Below are 21,959 nucleotides of genomic sequence, written 5' to 3' on the forward strand. Positions count from 1 at the left end.
CTGGTTGTATAAAATAACTTGGGGACATATTTCCTCTTTTTCTATTTCCTGGAAGGAATTTTATAAGACAGATGATTTCTTCCTCAAAAGCTTGGGAGAATTTTTGTGTAAAGCCATCTGAGTCTAGTGTTTTCATTGTGGGAATATTTTAAAATATTGCTTTAGTTTCTTTAAGAGTTATAATACTGTTCAGGCTTTGCATTTTTGCTTAAAATAATCTCAGAAAGTTGTATTTTTCTAGCTCCCAACCTCTCTTATTCCTGCATCTATTTCAAATCCTTTTCAGCCAAATTTCTTGCTATTTCCATTTTTTTCAATTAACATTGAGTCTCAATATACTGAAAGGTGGTTTCTGTTTCCTCTGAAGCTGCTTTGACAAGGTCACAAATGGTTTTCCATGATGCCAACTCAAAAGGATTCTTTTTAGTTCTTTTTTTCTTTTGACCTTTATGCTTTATTTTGAGACCGTTTATCAGCCATTCCTTCCTGAAACTTTCTACTCCCTGGCTTCTATGAAAAATTATTTTCTGAACTCCTCCCATCTCTCTGATTATATTCCAAAAATCTCATTCATCAGCTCCTTCCTCTTTCTCTTCTACCTTGTGAACATTGACATTTTCAGGTTTTTATTTTTAGTCCACTCTTCTTTTCATTCTGTACAATCTCCCCAGATAATCTTATCTACTCTTATGATTTAAACATCATTCAGGGGTAGATGTAGGTTTTCTGGGTTCTGAAGCTTATACAATTTTGGAGTCTCTTTAAGAAAAGGAATAAAAAATTAAGTATAGGGCCTCACCTTGGAAGTAAGGGGCCTGAAACTTAAGCTTCATTAAAATTACAGTAAATGTGTCCATGTCTACATCTATACAGGCGTACCTCGGGGACATTGCAGGTTCAGTTCAGACCACTACAGTAAAGTGAATAACGCAATAAAATGAGCCACACAAATTTTTTGGTTTTCCAGTGCATGTAAAAGTGATGCTTACACTATACTGTAGTCTTTTAATTGTACAATAACATATGTCTAAAAAACAATGCACACATCTTAATTAAAAAGTACTTTATTGCTAAAAAATGCTAACCATCATCTGAGCCTTCAGGGAGTTATCATCATTTTGCTGGTGGAGGGTCTTGCCTTGATGTTGATGGCTGCTGACTGGTCAGGGTGGTGGTTGCCGAAGGTTAGGGTGGCTGTGGCAGTTTCTTAAAATAAGACAACAGTGAAGTTTGCCACGTTGACTGACTCTTTCTTTCATGAGCGATTTCTCTGTAGCATGTGATGCTGTTTGATAGCATTTTACCCACAGCAGAATTTCTTTCAAAATTCAAGTCAATCCTCTCAAACCCTGTCATTGCTTTATCAACTAAGTTTATGCAATATTCTAAATCCTTTGTTGTCATTTCAACAATCTTCATAGCATCCTTGCCAGGAGTAGATTCCATCTCAAGCAATCACTTTCTTTGCTCATCCATAAGAAGTAACTCCTCATCCACTAAAATTTTATCATGAGATCACAGCAACTCAGTCACATCTTCAAACTCCATTTCTAATTCTAGTTCTCTTGCTATTTCCACCACATCAGCAGTTACTTCCTCCACTGAAGTCTTGAACCCCTCAAAGTCATCCTTGAGGGTTGGAATCAACTTCTTCCAAACTCCTGTAAATGTTGACATTTTGACCTCTTCCCACGAATCACAGATGTTCTTAATGGTATCTAGAATGATGAATGCTTTCCAGAAGGTTTTCAGTTTACTTTGCCTGGATTTACCAGAAGAATCAGTATCTATGGCAGCTATAGCATTATGAAATATATTAAATAATAAGTCTTGAAAGTAAAAATTATTCCTTGATCCATGGGCTGCAGAATGGATGTTGTGTTAGCAGGCACGAAAACATTAATCTCATGGTGCACCTCCATCAGAGCTCTTGGGTGACCAGGTGCATTGTCAATGAGCAGTAATATTTTTAAAGAAATCTTTTCTTCTGAGTAGTAGCTCTCAACAGTGGGCTTAAAATATTCAGTAAGCCATATTGTAAACAGATGTGCTGTCATCCAGGCTTTCTTGTTCCATTTATAGAGCACAGGCAGAGTAGATTTAGCCTAATTCTTAAGGGTCCCAGGCTTTTTGGAATGGGAAATGAGCATTGGCTTTAACTTAAAATCACCAGCTGCATTGGCCTCTAATAAGATAGTCAGCCTTTCCTGTGAAGCTTTGAAGCTAGGCATTGACTTCTCCTCTCTAACTATGAAAGTCCTAGACGGCATCTTCTTCCAGTAGAAGGCTGTTTTGTCTAAATTGAAAGTCTGTTGTTTGGTGTAGCCACCTTCATTAATTATCTTAGCTTGATCTTCTGGATAACTTGCTGCAGCTTCTGCATTAGCACTTGTTGCTTCACCTGGCACTTCTATGTTACAGAAACGGTTTGGTTCCTTAAACTTCATGAACCAATTTCTGCCAGCTTCAAACTTTTCTTCTGCAGCTTCCTCACCTCTCTCAGCCTTCACAGAATTGAAGAGAGTTAGAACCTTGCTCTGGATTAGGTTGTGGTTTAAAGGAATGTTGTGGCTGGCTTGATCTTCTATCCAGACCACTAAAACTTTCTCCATACCAGAAATAAGACTATTTCATTTCTTATCAATTGTGTGTTCACTGAAGTAGCACTTTTAATTTCCTTCAAGATCTCTTCCTTTGCCTTCACAACTTGGTTAACTGTTGGGCACAAGAAGCCTAGCTTTTGGTCTATCTCAGCTTTTGACATGTCTTCCTCACTAAGCTTAATCATTTCTGGGTTTGATTTAAAGTGAGACATATGCTACTCTTCCTTTCACTTGAACACTTAGAGGTCATTGTCGGGTTATTAACTGGCCTAATTTCAATATTGTTGTGTCTCAGGGAATAGGGAGGCCCGAGGAGAGGGGGAGAGATGGGGGAACGGCCAGTGGATAGAGCAGTCAGAACATATGCAACATTTATCAATTAAATTCACAGTCTTATACGGATGTGGTTTGTGGCTCCCCAAAACAATTATAATAGTAACATCAAAGATCACTGATCACAATCACCATTACAAATATAATAATAAGGAAAAAGTTTGAAATATTGCAAGAGTTAGCAAAATGTGACAGAGACATGAAGTGAGCAAATGCTGTTGGAAAAATGGTGCTGGGAGACTTGCTTGATGGAGGGTTGCTACAAACTTTCAATTTGTAAAAAACACAATATATGAAAAGCATAATAAAATGAGGTGTGCCTGTAGATAGATGACTCCCAAATTGGCATATCTTGACTTCTTTCCTAAACTTAAGATTTTTAAGTTAAATTCCTTATTGGACTTATCTGTCCCACAGTAGGACTTAAGGTGTCCTACAGTGTGGAGGTTTTAAAATATATCCCCCAAAATATTTGACATGCTTCCCACTGAAAAGTGGAGTTTATGACCCTCTGTTTGAGTCTGGGCTTTGCCACTGCTTGGCCAATAGAATACAGTGGAAGCAGCATGGTGCCAAGTTTTGGGCCCAGGCCTTGAGAAGCTGGCAGCTTCCTCTTCTCGTGTTTTGGGATGTCTGCTTTTGGAGCCCAGACACCCTGCTGTGAAAAAGTAAAACAGGCACATGAGAGCCCACAGATGTCCCATCAGGGAACCAGCACTAACTTTCCAGCCATGTGAATGAGCCATCTTGAAAGTGGATCCACCATCTCCCAGTCAAGCTGCCCCAGTTGACGTCACATGGAGCAGAGACGAGATTTCCCCACTGAGCTCTGCTCATGTTTCAGATTGGCAAGCTAAAAAAAAATTGTGATTTTTTTAAAACCTTGAGTTTTGGGGTTGTTTGTTACACAGCAATAGATATCTAGAATGCACAGACTCCTCAACTTGCTCCTTCCCCTGTATGCCCAGTCATAATTAATGATGGTACCAGTACACTATTGCTCACACATGAAACATTCATTCTAAAATTTTCCTATTTCCTCTCTTCTCATATCCAATTAATTACTAAGCTTTATAGTTTCAGATTTTATCTCTTAGATATTTCTTTCATCTATGTCCTCCTCTCTATCCCTTTATTCGTAATGCCCTCTGTATCTCTTGATGTTTTGCAGGAATATCTTAATATATTTTCTGGCGTCCATCTTTGTCCTACTCAAAATCCATTCCCTGCCTTGCCACAAAAAGTCTCAAAAAGTAAATTCTAACCATGCTACTTCTCTGCTTAAGTCTCTTTAATAAAATAAACATGAAATAATTAAAGGTATGATACAATTATCACATTTCTCAACTGAAGAAAAACCTGAGTTTGCAGATTTAAAAATTGCAACATTAACACATAGGTAGATTCTTAGAAAAATTCCCACATCCCAACCTCCATCCTGCTCTCACCTCTGCCTCCATCCAACAGAGACACTAACAACATTTTACCAACACTGGATTAAAAAGCCAGCTGCCAGGATGGTGCTGGGAAAACTGGACAGCCACATGTAAAAGAATGAAAATTGACCATTCTTTTTCACCATTCACAAAAATAAACTCAAAATGGATCAAAGACCTAAAGATTAGACCTGAAACCATAAGGCTTCTAGAAGAAAATATAGGCAGTACACTCTTTGACACCGGTATCAAAAGGATATTTTTGTACACCATGCCTTCTCAGACAAGAGAAACAATAGAAAGAATAAACAAATGGGACTTGATCAGACTAAAGAGCTTCTTCAAGGCAAGGGAAAACAGGATTGAAACAAAAAAACAACCCACCAGTTGGGAAAAAATATTTACAAGTTATATATCTGACAAAGGGTTAATCTCCATAATATATAAAGAACTCACACAGCTCAACAACAAAAAAATCAAACAACCTGACCAAAAAATGGGCAGGGGACATGAACAGACATTTCTCCAAAGAAGATATACGGATTGCCAGTAGACACATGAAAAGATGCTCATCATCACTAATCATCAGGGAAATGCAAATCAAAACTACACTAAGATATCACCTTACACCTGTTAGAATGGCAAAAATAACTGAAACAAAAAGTGGAAAATCTTGGAGAGGTTGTGGAGAAAAAGCAACCCTCATACACTGTTGGTAGGAATGCAAACTGGTACAGCCACTATGGAAAATAGTATGGAGATTTCTCAAAAAATTAAAAATAGAAATACCATATGACCCAGCCATCACACTACTGGGTATCTATCCAATGAACTTGAAATCAGCAATTCCAAAAGTCCTATGCACCCCTGTTCATCGCAGCATTATTTACAATAGCCAAGATGTGGAAGCAACCTAAGTGCCCATCAACTGATGAGTAGATAAAGAAGATATGGTATATATATACAATGGAATACTACCCAGCCATAAAAAAGAATAAAATCATCCCATTCACAACAACATGGATGGACCTTGAGGGTATTATGTTAAGTGAAATAAGCCAGATAGAGAAAGATGAACTCTGTATGAGTCCCCTCATAGGTGGAAGTTAAAGAGAACTGATTGGTGGTTACCAGAGGAAAGGGCGGGTGAGGGGATGGGCACAGAGGGTGAAGTGGTGCACCTACAACATGACTAACAATAATGTCCAACTGAAATTTCACAAGGTTGTAAACTATCGTAATCTTAATAAAAAGTAAAAAAAAAAAGAAAAAGAAAGAAAGGCCAGCTGCCAGGGCCGGCCTGGTGGCTCAGCAGTTAAGTTTGTACCTTTTGCTTCAGCAGCCCGGGGTTCACCAGTTTGGATCCCGGGTACAGACATGGCACCATGTGGCAAGCCATGCTGTAGTGGGCGTCCCACATATAAAGTAGAGGAAGATGGGCATGGATGTTAGCTCAGGGCCAGTCTTCCTCAGCAAAAAGAGCAGGATTGGCAGCAGATATTAGCTCAGGGCTAATCTTCCTCAAAAAAGAAAAGAAAAGAAAAAAAAGCCAGTTGCCTTGGGTTTCCCATCTGCCAGCGATAATAAATAAAAAACAAGAGAAGGATGTCTGTGGGGTTTGAGGGGTTACAGTTGTTAGCGAAAATTTTAATACCCAGCCAAATTGTCATTTATAAGTGAGAGAAATAGAAATGCAAGAGCCTAAAATATGCTTTCTAGAAAGAAAAATGATTTTTGGTATTATTTATACTCTATCAATTTTTACTTCAATAAAACTTTCTATGCCCAGTTATGTCATGAGATTGGATAATATTGCAGTAGCTACTATATTGTTGCAATGATAAATATAATAGCCTTAGCGAATACTTTTCAAATATCTAATAGTTCAGCAAAATTCTTTGACTTCTGAAGGCTAGTTTGGGGGGCTAACTCTATTTTAACTCTTGTTTCAATGAGAAAATGTACTTCCAACTTCCATGCATTTAACATAGCAAACAATTTTTGGAGCATAATGTGGAAATATCTGAAGTAATTTGTCTGTCTGTTACACAAATGATAGCTTGAGTTTGACCATCTTATAGCCAAAATTCATGCTCTTGATATTTAAAAGATACACACATTTATGAGAATGCTGAACAACGTTTCCCTGAAAAACACTCCTTTTATTCCTTGCTATTTCTTCAGATCAGTAAAATGTTTGGAGATCAGATTCCGAGTTGGTTTCAAAGTGTATCAAATTGGCTTCAGTTTGACATCGATTGGGGTTTCTTTTTGTTTTTGTTTTCCAGTTGCCTTGGGTCTGAATTATAGCAAATGGGTTTCCTAAATCAACAGGAGGCTGGTATGGGGATTCAGAAAGTGATAATATTAATATTTCAACATTTGTTAAGGAAATTAATACTTGGAATACAGAATAACAGATGTGTATGGTACCAAAGACTTTTCTAGAATCACATTTTAATAACAGGAATATCTGGGTGTTAGACTTTCAGAGTAGCTTGCAAGTAATTGCAGTGCTGAAACAATTTCTCTCTAGGAGGAGGTTTTAGCTATTTCACTTTCTTCCTAGATTGTTACCACAGAAATGATTAAGTTGGAGTGTTTGTACATGTTCGAAGGTGACATAATTCTAACCCAAATTCCACATCCAAAATAGTTACTTTAATCCAAAAATAATTTTACTGGGTAATCTGGTAACAAGTTTAACAGGAACAAATGAAGGTAGGTACTTTTACCCCCCATGGTAAGGAGCGTTGAGTATAAATGAGTCATAGATTGGTCTTTGCTTTTCATCTTTATTTTCTGCTTTAAAATTCTTCCGTTTCATAAGTCTTTGAGAAAGCGAAAAAAGAACTTGTTGTTTCTTGCTGTATGTCTTTTTAAAAAACTGGGAGATTGTGAAAGCTATTGTACGTTTTTCTAAGGACTCGAGTTACTAGAAAACTTGAGCTGTTTTGGTTTTTGCAGTACTTAGTGTTTGTTCTCCATTGAACTGATGAGAAGGTTAGAGTGTTGGGCCGAAATGGCTGGAAGGACTGAATATTCTGCAAACACAGTGCCTGAGTTAGGCACTGGTCCCATTCTTTTCCCTTTTTAATTGTCAGGCTTAGAAAAGAATAATCCGGGCAAGGAAGAGCCAGTCAAGATGGATCATGCAAATAAAGGAAGATCTCATCCTACAACTTAATTTGGTTTCAACATAACCTCAATGAAACCACAAAAGACTTATGTAACCTGAGATTTCTCATGCCTGGGGCATGTTGATCCCTAGTTCTACGGAACTTGGAGAAAATCCTAAAGTTCTAACATTCTTTTGGTAAGTCCCAGAGTCATCTCTTACCATGATGTCATGATATGACTGAATAAAACATGAATGCCCGAGAGTTTGCTGGGTTTGTCAGCTGTGGCTCCTTTTCTGTTTTCCAATCTTCTTGTCGAACATCATCATTAACTAAGTGACTCTTTTTTGGTCTTCTACCACCTAGTCACACACAGTGTCCTGTAGTTGGGTTACTTGAAGTCTGTGAAGCCCACAAAGTAGTTATAAGAATCTCATTCCCTTTAACCTCACCTTATTATGTAAGCAAATGGTTTGCTTGCTGTTTGTTAACACAGTCTGGGGTTATCTATGAGTCATACTGCTTTGCCAAGTTTTAATCCAATATCATCATCTTGGAGCTTTGGCTCAAATCCTAGGCAATGACCTTGTGCTAATTCATTTCTGCTAACATTGGACTTCCTGGGTCCAGAAAGTTTAAATAACTCGCTAGAGAATTTCAAAAGTCTTCTTGACCATGAGGTATTCCTTGAAACTGTTAAACAGATCAAGTAAAACTGAGTAGATAAAATTCCTGTGGTTGAAATTTTATTGGTACACAGTTCATAATTATTCACAGAAGCGCTCAACAAATTTGTGTTTCAATGTGCTGTATTTTAAGAGAGAGACTTAGCTAAGTCGGCTGTGGCTTGAGCTCTCTTCCACACAGCACAGTAAATGCGCCTCTGCTTAGCTGAGGAAATGTAGGACAGTTGTAGGCAGGGAATTAATTGTAGGGTTTGGGCACCTGGTTATCAGGGTGAGAGGACACCCGTGCTTTCTCTACACCATTCTACCACCCATCACAGCTTATTTTCCATTATAAAAAGGTAACATTCTTTTTAATGGACTAGAGGATGCCAAGAGTGGTGAGGGTGGTGAGGGAGGGTAGATGGGCTATTCTCGCCCCTGGGGCACCAACTCGGTGCCTCGTATCGTGAGATTTACAAACATTACCTCTAAAACTTACACCAATGTAGGTATGATTAGCCCATTTTATGGATCAGGACGATGATTTCTGGAAAAGGGTGGGGGAGGAACAGGATTCTGAATATGCAAAGTAATTTCCTGAAATGAGTGTGAAAACAGTGACTGAATTAACTGGGGGTGATGAGCCAGAAGTGACTAGCTCACATTTCCTGGATCAAAACGTATGGAACTTGACAAAGAAACAAAGATGGGCTTTAGAGGGAAGAGAAAGGGTTTTTTTTTGCGTAACACTGGTTGAGGTTTGTGAAATTAGTATCCACTCCGTATGTACCTTTATGTAGCTTTACTTTGTCCAGATGGCAAGCTCATTAAATCCTCATTGAGTATCGACCACGTGCATGGCATTTTGCTAAAGAAGGGGCTTCCATCAGTTGTTCATGATCAGGTGATGTTGAGAGTGTCTTTCCACCACTGCCTGGGAACTCCTATTCAGGCTTTAAGGAGCAGCTCATACTTCATCTCCTCTTTGAAGCCTTCCCTGAATGCATCAATCAGACATTGATCAACCATTGCTGTAAATTTCTGTCTGTAGTACATCTATCGCAGGACTTATTCTACTGACCGTGTTTATTTGTTAATAAGCCTGTCCTTTTCTGCTGGCCTGTGATACTGTGAATTCCTTGCCACAGAGACTGGTTCCTCCCAGTTCCCCTACCCCGACCCCCAACTAATTCCCCCGTGGTTATGTCAGCCTAGCTCTTAGTAACAGTTCAATAAAGCTTGCTAAACACCTGAATTACTGTATACCAGTGAAGCAGAAAGTTAGCTCCTTCAAAGTCACTTAGGATTATAAGAGGTATGACTGAGCACTTGCTACTGCACACTTTACATACATTACCTAATTTAATCTTACTGTAACTCTGTGAGGTTGATATTATTTCATTGGCTCCTTCATTTATAAGATTGTGCTCAGAGATATTAAGTAGCAAACCCATCACTAAATTACTAAGTAGTGGAACAGGAAACAAAACCTACTCTGCCCAACTCTGAAGTTGTGCTTATTCCACTAGGTTACACAGAGTCCCGTAAAAAAGGATGACCTCCATCTTACAAAGTCATTATCTATTTGCTTCTTTACATTTTTTTCAACAACATAGAATATTGTATAAACATTGACTTTCCCAGCTCTGGGGACATGCCACCTGTTAGCATTTAGTCGGAGAGAAAATTTCTCAAGATCCTTCCGATGTAATATTCAGTACAGTCAGCGTTGACCGAGTTTTCAGGCATGCTAAAGAGGAGAGCACACCCAGGATCTGAAATGTCCTTAGAACTCCAGGCTCCAGAGAGTCCAGGAAAATGCCCAAGTGCCTGGTTGATATGACAGGCAGATCTGAGTGTGTTTATTCTGACAAGCCTCATTCCTGAAAAATTCTAGTAAGTTCTCACTCTCAATAGAATGATTTATGCAGCCTGGAAGATAGTCCTGGAGGGCAGAATGCCTGTGTGGGAGAATTCCCACGAAGAGAGGATATTAATTTAGGGAAATCCTGAGTTCCACTTTGGATAAAAAGTTCCCCCAGGGCGGGGATGACATGTTTCCCCATGCTATCCGGCTCACAGTCCGCAGTACTCACTAGACCTGCTCAGTAAGATTTTGTTGATGAAGTGCGATCCATTGTCATATAGATCAGCTGGAACCATATCCCCAAAGGACATAGTGTCATAAAAAAATAGGCTACTCCAGGTTTGAAAATAAGGTAGGGATTATGCTCAGCAAGGTTGAGGGCGAGGAGAAGCTGTGAGAATCAGAATATCTGCATAAAAATCTAGACATCATCGTTTAAAGAGACTGTAACAGCATGGAAGAGAAAGCAGCCGGCTCTATTTATAGGTAGTGAAGTGGCAGGGCATACACTCTGTAGAACGGTTCCATATGGTGAGAGGGGAGGACGACATCTTGTATTACCACACCTTCCCCAACAGCTAATCTGATAGCCTTGTAGTGAAGAGCTGCCAACAGCCCACTACAAAATGACAAAAGCCCCACAGCACGCTGAACTGCTAGATTGTGTTCCCGCTCCGCACAGAGAGCAGGAAAATCCCACTTACAATGTAGTTGGTCCACGTGCTGTCCCGCGGGTGTGAAGTTCAGCCGCCTGCCTGAGATTCTGCAGCTGAGATCCAAGGGAACCAGGCATGTGTCTGGAGGCAGGAAGGGAATACCGGGAGAACCACAATTTCTCATAAACCCGTCATCAAAGGTCATTTTCCTTATCAAACCCATTAATCTACTTAGCTCCACTGCTTTTTCTTTGAAATAGTCAAAATGCTTAAGTATCTTGGAAGCACGGAGGGAAGGTTCAGCTTTTCTTTTTAAATCAAGAATGCTGAGATCACTGCAGATATATGACATTGTTATGACAATGTTAAATGTTGTTTTTGCTTCAAACGCAATACATAGTAATTACAGAAATAATCTGAAAAGAAAAATGAGAGGTTTTAAGAGATACTGATAATCCCACCCCTAAGAGATAATTACTCAACATTTTCGTGGATATATTTGTGGACCCATGAAAATGGGCTCATGCTGTGAATATTATTTTATAACATTGTTTTCACTTATAAATACATTGGGAACAATTCTCCATGACAATGTAAATATTTTTAATTAATTAAAGTAAAATTACAGAAGAAAAGTACATGTATATCACATCAAGGGATATTTTAATGTTATTTTTAATGTCTGTATAGTATTCCACCTATGGGTATATTAGACTTTATTTAACTGGTGTTTTCTTTTTAGAAATACAAGATTTCCCCATACTTCTCCCCATTAGTATAAACAATATGCAAAAGAATATCTATGGACATATATCTTTTCACTAACTTATTTCCTTAGAATTACTTATTAAATTGGAATTACTGGGTTAGACAAGATGAGCTTTCTAAAGCCTTGCCTCATTGTTTTCCAGAATGATTATGCCCAGCTCTACTCCTGCCCACAGTGCATGAATGTGTGTGAAGGAGGGGGCGGTGCTTCATTTAAAAGTTGCAGAGTTTTTTCCCCTAGAAATTATGTGTATTTCTTCAAGCGTAAATTGCCTGAATAAATCCTTTGATATTGTTTTTTTCTATTGGGATATTTGCCTTTTCTTTTTAATTGACAAACTCTCCTTAGGTTTTAATTAATACATCTTTTGTCTGACATCTGTGAAGGAATTCTCATTTGCCTTTGAAATGTGGCTGTAGTGTGTGTGTGTGCATGTGTGTGCATGAAGTTGATCCTCATTGTGTGTGGATTCTGTAGATGCAAATTTGCCTACTCACCGAGATTTATGTGTAACCCTAAATCAGTATTTGTGGTGTTTTGTGATCATTTGTGGACATGCGCAGAGTGGTGAGAAATTTGAATCGCCTGACATGGACGTTCTCAGGCAAGTTCCAACAGGGCAGCCCTCTACCTTCTTGTTCACCTCTCATCCTATCAACGTGCCCTTTTCGCTGTCTATTTAGTGCCACATTTTTCACATTTTTGTGCTTTTTGTTGGTCATTTCACTGTTTGAAATGGCCCCCAACAGTAGTGCTGAAGTGCTGTCTAGTGTTCCTCAGCGCAACAAGACTGTCATGTGCCTTATGGAGAAAACGTGTTAGATAAGCTTCGTTCAGGCATGAGTTATAATATCTGTTGGCCATAAGTTCAATGTTAATGAATCAACAATGTATATTACATAAGGTGTCTTTAAACAGAAACTCACACACAACAAGGTTGTGTATTGACGGGTTGACAAAAATCTTGAGATCAGAGGCTCACAGGAACCTAGGGCTGTATTTTCCCTTAGGGAACATTTTTCAGCATTTGCTAATTTGGTGTTCGTAGTGACTTTATAGAACATAGAACTGCAGTGAATGACAAAAATTGACTATATGTGGATCTCTTTTCTTCTTCACAGGTAGACATTTATGGTATTTATCTAGTCAAATATTTCAACCTATTCTTTATTGATTGTGCCTTGGTTTGTGGTTAGTACTGGGAGAACATTTATTCTCTACTCTTCAGATTTTCCTTGTCGGGGGACCTCTACTGGAGGCACACCCTGGCTTCTCTTTGGACTGACACTTACCTGAGTGGTGAATATGGGAGAAGAGACAGCCCCTTTTACCCTTCTCCTTGAATCTATCCCCTTTCTGCAAACAGCACACATCCTCTAATCCTTGTTTTATAGGGCGGCCCCCCCAAGGTGGAGACCTCAGGTGGTCAGCACTGCCTGGAACTGAGAAAGTCAGCTTCCGCGTATAATCTGAGCAGGTCCATTGTCATTGCTGACTTAAGCTATGTTCTCCGATATCTGCTTTATCAGTGAAAATGTTCATTATTTCTCTGACTCCTGGGTCTGTTTCTCAGTTGGTTATGAACAAAGGCAGGGAAAGAAGAGATGTTTTTAGTAGCCCCCTTGGCTTAAAAAGTCTCCTGTCACTTTAAAAAATGATATAAATATTCACGTGTTGTTTCTTCTAGTTCTTCTTTGGCTGATTTCTTTTCACTCTTACTTGTTGTTTCAGAGTAGTTGATATTGCTGTTGGATTTCTCTGTTGTTAAGGAAGGTGCTGTCACTCAAGAAAAGGGAGCAGACCCTGTTAGCGCCTCCTGTATTGGCAGGGGGTGGAGGCGGTTCTGCTCTTGTTCCTACCAGACTTATTTTCTGGGTTATGAGCTCAGCTCTTATTTCCCTTGGCTTGTTTTCAGACAGAATTTTTAAACTTGATTCTTGAAGTGTGTGATGCTGAGCCTGTTTTGCCATGGCCACTGTCTCTTATTCCCATTGACTCAGTTCTTTGAAAGTCATGTTCCTGCCTCTTCTTTCCTCTGTCTGGTCTCCCTTAGATCTTAGGTGTTTACTCAGATTTGAGCCACATTATAGTGACTATTCAAACTTAGTTTTGGAACTCCGGAGATCCATTTCCTAAGGTCCTGTTAACTTCACTTTGATTTTTCCCCCCCTAAATGCCATCACTCATTGCTATCTGTGTGCTGAGTGGCAGCAACGTTTGTACTCGTGCCTCGTAGGAAATAAAGATGGCCAATATGCCCAGTTTTGCCCAGGTATTGCAATGGCTTTGTGGATATCATGGATCTCTCAGCATGGGGATCCGACTGTTGGGTCTGTGGGCAGCTACCCCTTTCTAGCTTGTCAGGATTACCCTGGTGGGTGTCACCATTCCAGAGCAGGGATTAGAAAGCCCTAAACCAGTACATTAAGGAAGAACAAGCTAGGACTAGTACTCTGAATTCATTTGATATTACCAATACTGACCCAAAACCTGGCCTGTGGCACTCTGTCAATAACACTGGGCATGGGTATTCTTTCTCTGTCAATCAAACTATACACACAGTCCATTAAACTGCTGACCAGAGGGTCCTAAAAATACCATCATCAGAGCCAGGGGTGGCTACACTCAGATTTGGGATGGGTTCATGTGGCTTATTTTGGGTTATGGACATTGGAGTCCCCAGGTACCCTTATGTTGGGAACAGAAAAAATACTTTAAACAGAACCAACCCAACTGCACGAGAGATATGGGATAGATATCACAGGATGTGTGCAGTCATTCTGTCATGTTAAAGGATAGTGACTGGTTTGACGCTGGCTGATCACACTACCCAGGTGTTTATTGGGTAACCCCGGATGAGACCAGTGATTGTGTGGCACAAATCTTTGGCCACGGCTTCTACCTGGGTGGTTGGGCCACTGCACCCTGGGTTTTCCCCGGGCACAGGGAAGAATCTGCCCCACAGTAACAACTGTCAACCTCCCTCTCCTCAAGGCTTGACGAGTGTGTTCTGTTTTCCACTGGTATGATCATTTGGCCACCATCTTTGTTTCCTCCATCAGCCTGGAGGACATTATAGCATATATAGAAGCCCTTACTAAATTCACCCAACAAGCCTAAAATGATAGCTGACAAAGCCTCTCCTTACTGAACCCTGAAATGTCTCTAATGAGAAAAGCTATCCTCCAAAACAGGATGGCCTTGGGCATTATTACTGCCTCTCAAGGAGGCACCTGTGCCATTATGCAAACAGAATATTGTGTGCTCACACCTGATGAGTCTGCATCATCATTAAATCACATAAAGACATGAGTCAATGCCCTGAGTGATCTGACCCCCAGTCTAGAGGATTTAATACTTCAGTGGTTCAAGTCATGAGGCTCTTGTTGGAAGAAATTGTCACTTACTTTGGGAATCGTAATCTTAATCTGTGTTTTCTCTTGCATGTGCCTCTAGTATTACCATGGTCTCTGCCTCTAGTGCAGCCAGATAGCTGCCAAAGGAGCCACCTCTAAGCTACTGGAACCCCTTGAGGGCACGTTGCAGAAGAGGGAGGTGTGTAAGATTGTAAGAGCCGGTCATGAGGGGTGGAGTGTTGGAGGAGGTCATCGGGAGGACGTGACTCCCATTTGACCTGAAAACTGGACGCAGGCAATTGGAGGCCTCCACCCCCGACCCTGCCCTTGGAATGTAGATTCTGCCCACTGTTCCCACACTAGGAACCACTTCAAGGACACGGCCTTGACAGAGTAATACGCTATTGAGACCATCTGGACTGTGTACATGACTGAACTCCATTCGCCTCCATATAAACTCTTAAGACTCTGGAGGGCAGGTGCGCAGATATACTTGTCTTGTGGGTGCCAGAGACAAACCTTGTAAGTTCTCTTGCTTATTAAATCTGCCACCTACCAAAAAAAAAAAAAGTCAGAAGGGAAATCAAACAGTCAAAATCAGAAGTGGACTCAACTCCTATGTTTCCCAGGTTACTAGCTGTGTAAACTGCCATGTTAACCTTTAAGACTGAGTTTCCTCATCTAAAAAATGGTGATAATAATAATAAACATTCTCTCATTTTTTGAGAGAATGTTTGCACGGTACCTAGCACATGCTTGGAGAGGATAGAAACTTGTAAATATTGGTTAAATATCTGCTTTGTTCTGTTTCCCTCTCTTCTACATTGGGTGAGATGTGAGGTATAATCTTTTGGCATACTCATAGAATAAACTATTGAAAGCAATTTCCATGCACCATTTGGTAAATTATTCTGGTTTATTCCGTTCTATAAACTACTGAACGGAGCAAGCAAACCATAGACTCTTTCAGGGGACGTGACTCTTCCAAGGGATCCTGTTAGAAACAGTTGAGCTCTGATCATCTGGTCCCAGAAGGTATATGCTCTCATGTCAACAACTCTTGTAAGTTCTCAGTGCCTTTGCTCAAGGCTCTCCTTTGGCCTAGTTCATCCTTAGCTCACATTCATTACCTTCTCTACCCCAGCATGATGCCTGGGAAACAGCTGTTGAGACCCAGTTTCAGGAGCATCTTTATATAGCCATTCATTCTTTCCTCCCTCAGGTAGATGGACTACTTCCTCCTCTGTGCCTCCTTTGCACCCTATCAATGTCTCACGTAGAACCCACTATTGTCCAAGGTCCTTATTTGTTATTGTAATCTTTCTTTCCACTTGGTGTGCCAAGACCCAGCACAGCATTTGACATATAGTGAGTGTTAAATAAATGTCTGTTGAAGGCATGAGTAATGAATTAACGAAGGGTGAAGAGAGTAGTTATGATGGAGGTCATTGCCACAGAAAACAGCCTACATGTGGTCTTTGGAGTGCTGTCGGATGCTAAATGGGGCCTTCAAATAAGGGTTTGAACACCTGCCTCCTCTGTTTTCTGCAGAGATAATCACGTGGCTGAGTAACGTTGAGAGGTAACTGGAATATTTGCTGAACCAAATATTTGCTGAGCCAAAGCTTCAAATGACTGCTTGTCTTCATAAACTGCTTTGGATAAATAAACCTGATTTGTATAATACACACTGAGCTCTGGTGGGGGTCAGAGAGTGGGTGTATAATCTCATGCGTACATTTTCCCTGTGCATATTAAATGAATATTAAATTTGGTTTATTGGAAAGGCCTTGGAAACAACAATATTTCTTTGAGAATTAAAACCCCTAATGCATTTTCTTAGTGTTTTGTACAGTTAAGATGTTCATTGTTTCAATGATCTGTCTTATTTTAAAATTAAGGGAAGCAACTGATTGAAGAAAGGAATGAATTGGGAAGAAGAGACGAGTCTTTGTAACAGTGTGATTCCTGGATACTCCCCCCTCCAAATAATGTACATAAGCACTTCCCTCTCCAGGAGGTTCTCACCCACCACTCCTCTTGAGTGTGGGCTGGACTTAGTGACTCTCCTCCAACGAATAAACAGAAGAAAGGGAGGAAAGGGAAACATAGTAAACCTACAATGGAGAAACTTGATGAATGCTATCTTAAGCAAAGATGAAGGCCAACGTCACCAGTGATGTCATATGGATGTCAGGTACTCCTGAGAGGGAGTGATGAGAAGGGCACTTCGCCTCCGTGTTATGTTTTCTAAAAACCCAGATTGGAGAGAAACCCAGATTGTAGGACACTTTACAGGATATCCAACCAGTACTCAAGACAGTCAAGGTCATGAAAATGAGGTCAGAGACCAGAGGAGACTGGGGAGACATGCAACTCAATGCAGGTGGTACCATAGGTTGGATCCTGGAACAGAGAGAGAATAGTAACACAAAAACTGGTGGAATCCAAGTAAAATCTAGAGTTTAGTTAATAAAAATCTATCAATGTTAGTTTCTTACTTTTGACAAATGTATCATACTAATGTAAGATGTGAAAAATGCAGAAACTTGGTCAGGAGTAGACGAAAACTCTCTATATTGTCTTTGCAACTCTTTTGTAAATCTAAAATTATTCCAAAACAGTTTATTTAAAAACTAAGAGAAGCAGATGCCTTAGTCACTTGGTTTCTTTTTAAAACCCATGGTCAAATGACAGAGACACCTTAAGAGGTAGACAGGGGAAAAGGAGCCTTTGTGGATTGCTTCAGAATGGGAAATTCCTGCTGTATTACAAATTAACTCCTATCATACCAAAACCTTCCCAAGAGGGGCTGGCCTGGTGGCATAGCGGTTAATTTCTCATGCTCTGCTTCAGCGGCCCTGGGGTTTGCTGGTTCGGATCCTAGGTGTGGACCTACACACTGCTTATCAAGCCATGCTGTGGGCAGTGTCCCACATATAAAATAGAGGAAGATGGACACAGATGTTAGCTCAGGGCCAATCTTCCTCAAAAAAAAAAAAAAAACTTTCCAAGAGAAAAGCACTCAATTAGGAAAAAAATGGAAAGAAAATATGCATATTTTGCAGGTTATGTCATCTGTACTGGAATTTTTACAAGATAAAGGTTAATATCTTTTGCATGGTAAAGTTCAACACCTCAAGGAGGGATGGATGTTTCCCACTTTTAAAAACACTATCTTTTTGCTTTTTGAAAGGTCTTAGTTCTTACTTTCCTGGATTTAACAATTAAGTCTTCAGTCATCTGTGAGGACGATTCATTAATTAACCCCTTTATTAGTCAACAAGTGCAATATATTCTTCAGCAAGCATTAACTTTTTTATATTCAATTTGGAAAAAAAAACAATGGTGGACAATTCTTTGACCATCTGCAAAGTCTTGAGGAGAGAGAAGGTGAATTTTCTTGTGTACAGACTAAAAATATTCTCAGCCCAAATCACCATCCTCAGATGTGATTAGGGAGAGAATGAGATTTCACAATGTTTACCTCTTTGATTTTTTCATTTGCAGTCCAGCATCAGCTCAGCGTACATATCAGTTTTCATCCTTAAATGTGCGTGAAACCCAATCAGGGGGTTTGCAGAGCGCTAATCGCTGTGTGATTTGATGCGACTGTGCAGTGAAGCTGTGCTAGTTAATTGTTTTCCTGACTGAATTTCCATCTCTTTTTCCCCCTGCCCCCATTCTGCCTGAAGCAGCCTCTAAAGCAAGCAAACAAACAAACATAAATCTCTCAGAAGAGCATCTCTCTTTTCCGAAGCATCGTTTGCAATGGGTAGCCGTCTCGTCATAATATGGGTGATAATAATGACGGATAATTGTAATCCTTAAGTGGTTTCAGCTTATGGTTATTAGGGGAGGGAGCGAAGTGAGGATGGGTGTGTGGAAGAACATTATGGTTTACTCTGCTTTAATTGCCTTTTCCAGCATTTCAAACAATAGAATGAAGTTGTCTCTTTGCATCTCTTGCTAGATTCTCTTCTGGTGCTGGCGTGTGGCTGTGGATTACAGCCCATTGGCACACGGTGTGATATGCAGCATGATTACTGGAGGAAAATTCACGGAAACAAATTAGATATTTGATTAACCACTTTAAATAATGATCGATTTATATGGCTTCCTGTACTGCCTTTTTTGTACTAATCAATAGCTCAGGCGATATATAAACAACAGCTTTCTATAATAAATAATTGGATTATATAATGCTAGTTAAATTTAGAAATTGCTATTTTATTGCATTTCTCACTCATAAAATGTAGTGCCAAATAGTAATTGAGATTGAGTTAGAGTCTCATAATGCTTTGCTTCACAATCCAATCCAGGAACTGTTTCTCTCTGAAGACCTGTGGCAAGAGATCCCCTGGGTAATGATGGATGACCGAGGAAGACCAGGAAGGGGAGGTGGGGAAGGGGGAGAAAAGAAAATAAAAGCATGCTGTGGCAGGTTGCTTCTTTTGGATCCCAGTAAACCATTTTAATAGAAATGGGCAGGAGGCAAGGAAGAGCCAATTGGAAAAGGCTGAGAAACAGGCCCTGTGGCCTCCGGAGAGCAAAATGTCTCAGACAATAAGATGGGAGATTTATTGTGAAGAAATAAAATGTGCTGTTTCCCTCTCCCTGGTGTTTCTAAAGCCTTTAGCTTGACAGGAGAATGTAGGCTCCAGTTAGCTCTAGTCACTTCGGGAACATCCCTGGCTGCTTTGAGACTAAGCGTCTGCTGGCTATGAATCAATTATCTGCTTGCCCCCATCCCCAAGGCTAAGTGTATTCCCCCATCCCTTAGATAATCCCATCATCATCTCCAAGAAAAATGAAGATCTCCCAGGTGTCTGGAATCAGACGAGGGAAAATGGAGCTGTATTACAGTAGTTTTATAATTGGAAGGTGTACCCTCATCCCAGTGCAGAGAGTGACAAACAGTACTCCTTGCAGCACAGCTATCTGGTAGGGTAATACTTTCCATTGAAAAATATGTGGTAACTGTATTTTGAACACTCTTTATAAATCCCAACAAACATGCTTTCAAAATTTAGCTCAAAATGTAACAGGGAATGTAAGACCCATGTGGAAGGGGGAAGAGTCACATGCAGTCCAACTGGTAAACAAGGAAAGCGAAACCTGCAGCTGCTTCTGCAAAACTACTGAAGTTGTACGGTCTTGGGAGAATTGCTCTTCCCTTCCTGGAGTATCTGACAGTGTCTCTCAAACCAACCAGAGTGCTGTGAGAACTCCAATATCCGCTCAAAACTACTATGGCTAGTTGTGTCTACAGTGTTCCTTTTCTTCTCTCTAACCCGGAAGGAGCTCTCTCATTTTTGTTCTTAGTTAAATTTTACCTCCAGTTCAAGGTTAGCTGAAATCCTACCTCTGCTTTACAAACCTCACTCTCAGTGTTCTCCTCCTTCTTTGAACTTCTGTTGCTAATGCTAAATGCTTTGATTATAAGGATTCTTTAACTTTTAATAAGTATCTTGTCTTTCCAACTAAAGTTTTCTGAGGGTGCCGATCAGGTCTTGGTTTCACCAATAAACTTGTCACAGAGATGAACTCATGGGTGTTGCCTGGTAAATACTTGCTGGTTGGTTGATTGATTCAGAAACATGAAGGTCTTCTCTGGATATTTTCAATCTACCATGAGAACTTTTCTTATGGCAGGTATAATCATTTAGGAATAGTGTTGGAATGATCATGCATCATTAAGCTCCAGATCATTGCCCAGGCATGGGGTAAAGTACTTTATCAGTCTGTCAATCAGGATCCAACAGGGGGAACACTGAACACAGTTCCCCTGCGTATTAGAGTGTATTTGCTTCCACAGCTGAGCAAGGCCCTAACCAGAGCTCCTCTCTTATGTTTCCTCTTCAGCCAAACTTACTTTCCTCTTGGATGTCCCTTTCCTCTGCTGGTCATTTGGAATAGACCAATCAACCTGGCTTTGCTAGGGCTGTCTTATTGGATCAACAATTAAAGATTTGAATGACTTGAATCATGATGGTTTTGGGAACTTGTAGAGGGTCCTCAAAAGTGAAATCACTTAAGGATTTGTAAATTTGGGATGAACTTGGTACCTAAGAGCTTAATTATGATTTGGAGGTTCAAGCTGCAAACCAGTGAGGCAAACCAAGTACAAAAACACAGCTCAGTCTTGCATGTGTATAATCATGTCTTACAGGACACTGCAGCCTGGAATGATGGACTCAAGAATGTGTGGGTTATGCTAATAGAAGTCTCAGGTTCAAGCCTTTGCCAGTATCATAAATGGAAACTCAGTTTCCCTTTAGAAAGTTCTCCTTTTCTCATTGGCAGGTCCCCAGGGTGGTTCAAATGCTTTTGGGGTAGCATTAATATTCCCCGTTTGGCTAAGACAAAGTCATCATTCACCCTGTCGACTCATACCATGGCTTTGCTAGTTGCTGTGTTGTTACTGCATTATTGATCATAGAGTTCCCACAGGCACTGCCTGCTTGATCGAGTCTGGGCTCTCTTCTGATTTGGGATTCAGGGACTTGAATGAATGTCATTCATCTCTTCCAAGTCATTAAAAAAAAAAAGGACAACTGATCATTTGACTATTACTCATTCATTCATCCAGCACTTTATTCCATGAGAGTTTGGAGACAGTATAATAAAGGAAGGAAAGGATAAAAGAAATAGCTGTGGAATTCAGGAACACAGGGGAATATAAGTAGGAAACTGAGAAAGCAAGGAGTGAGCTTAATATGCCAAAAGACATATTACAGGTCTATGGTCCTGGAGAGTTTCTAGATGTGGGACATAAATTTGGCTTAACAATTCCTAACAACCACAACAAAGATGGAAACCAAACAGGAACAGAATCTGCTCTGTTCACATTTATAAACAAAGTGAGTATTTAGGAGAATACAGTTTTTCCTTCTACTGAGAGCAACAGGAACCGTTTCCCCTTGGGTCTTCGTAAGGAGGATACTGTATCAAGGTAGTGGATGATACCTTCAACAGCATCTTTGTGTTAGATTTGTTTTGTCCTTCAGTGTTAGATTATAACGTCCTTCAATGTCAAGCCGATGGCTCCACAGCTCGCTAGTGTTTGTGCTTGATCCAAGGCTGACGTTTGAAATGTCTGGGGGAATTGACAGACTGCATATTCTCCAGACACCCTTCCATCAGTATTAT

The 21,959-nt window shown here is 40.1% G+C and overlaps 1 pseudogene; it reads right to left on the minus strand.

Annotated features, from left to right (window-relative positions):
* Nucleotides 1-1,047: 1,047 nt before the first annotated feature.
* Nucleotides 1,048-3,805, minus strand: LOC139076938 (tigger transposable element-derived protein 1-like; annotated as a pseudogene).
* Nucleotides 3,806-21,959: the final 18,154 nt, after the last annotated feature.

Source organism: Equus przewalskii, chromosome 18 (assembly GCF_037783145.1).
Source record: "Equus przewalskii isolate Varuska chromosome 18, EquPr2, whole genome shotgun sequence".
Classification (NCBI taxonomy): Eukaryota; Metazoa; Chordata; class Mammalia; order Perissodactyla; family Equidae; genus Equus; species Equus przewalskii.